The 1,106-nt window shown below is 38.3% G+C and overlaps 1 protein-coding gene across 1 annotated transcript in view; it reads right to left on the bottom strand.

The window, feature by feature from the left end:
- Positions 1 to 1,106, bottom strand: part of LOC107745493 (histone H2B-like) — a 12,429-nt gene that overhangs the window by 2,290 nt on the left and 9,033 nt on the right. The window lies entirely within an intron of this gene.

Here is a 1,106-nt window from a genome sequence, read left to right on the forward strand (position 1 = left end):
AAATTGACAATGACGTATTGGGTGAATCTTCAACAATCAGTAAGTACTCACCTCACTCGTAAAGTACTGGAGGAGTGCTGGGAATATTCGTATGATGGAGGATGTAGTTTTGGATGGAAGAGTAGAGTATGGGCCAAGGAGTATGGCATGGATAATAAGATCTTCTGTCCTAATGTACCACTCACTGATGCCCCAATATGGAGAGTCCCTGAACCACTTGTAGACTTGAGCTTACTAGACAAGCCCAAAGGTGAATACATTGGAAAGGAGGTTAATGCTATTCTAAATAATACATTTTATTCAACATTACAAATATTTACGGATGGATCTAAGGAACCTGTTAATCAAAAGGTTGGAATAGGTGTATATATTCCCAAATTTAAAGTACGAATTAGTTTGAAATTGCCAGATGATTTATCAGTATACACTGCAGAGTTAACAGCTATAATAATAGGACTACAGTGGGTTGAACAAGTCAGACCAAATAAAGTGGTAATATGTTCAGATTCGTCTTCAGCTTTAATTAGTATAGCACATGCGAGATCAGACAGAGAAGATTTATTAATGGAAGTGTATCTATCTTTATACAGATTGAAAGAGGCTGGAATAATGGTATATTTTTGTTGGGTGCCAGCACATGTTGGGGTATCTGGTAATGAAGTTGCTGATAAACTAGCAAAAAAAAGCACTGGACAAGATGGAGGTGGATGTTAAAGTGCCTATGGGAAAAAGGGAGGCAAAGTCGATTTTAAAGAAAAAGTTAATGAATAAATGGCCAAATAGATGGGATAATAGCAGCACAGGGAGATGGTGTTATAATATTACGCAGATAGTAGGGAGGATAAATTGTCAGGGAAGAAATAGGAAAGAAGAGGTGATCTATGCACAATCAGCTTGTAACGCTCCAAAGAGAAAGGAAAACTTGAAATCGCATCATATGACCCCTTTAAATTCGAAAAAAATTATCTTCGTATGGAAGTCTATGAGAGCACTCGGGGAGAATTTCAGTCTGACAGAAATCGCCCAAAAAGGGGCGGTACTACACAAAACGCGACTCGACGCTGATTGGACTATTTAGAGGCAGAACAAACAGTGAAAGCTAGCGT

The sequence above is a fragment of the Sinocyclocheilus rhinocerous genome, unplaced genomic scaffold (assembly GCF_001515625.1).
Source record: "Sinocyclocheilus rhinocerous isolate Xijiao unplaced genomic scaffold, SAMN03320098_v1.1 scaffold3851, whole genome shotgun sequence".
Classification (NCBI taxonomy): domain Eukaryota; kingdom Metazoa; phylum Chordata; class Actinopteri; order Cypriniformes; family Cyprinidae; genus Sinocyclocheilus; species Sinocyclocheilus rhinocerous.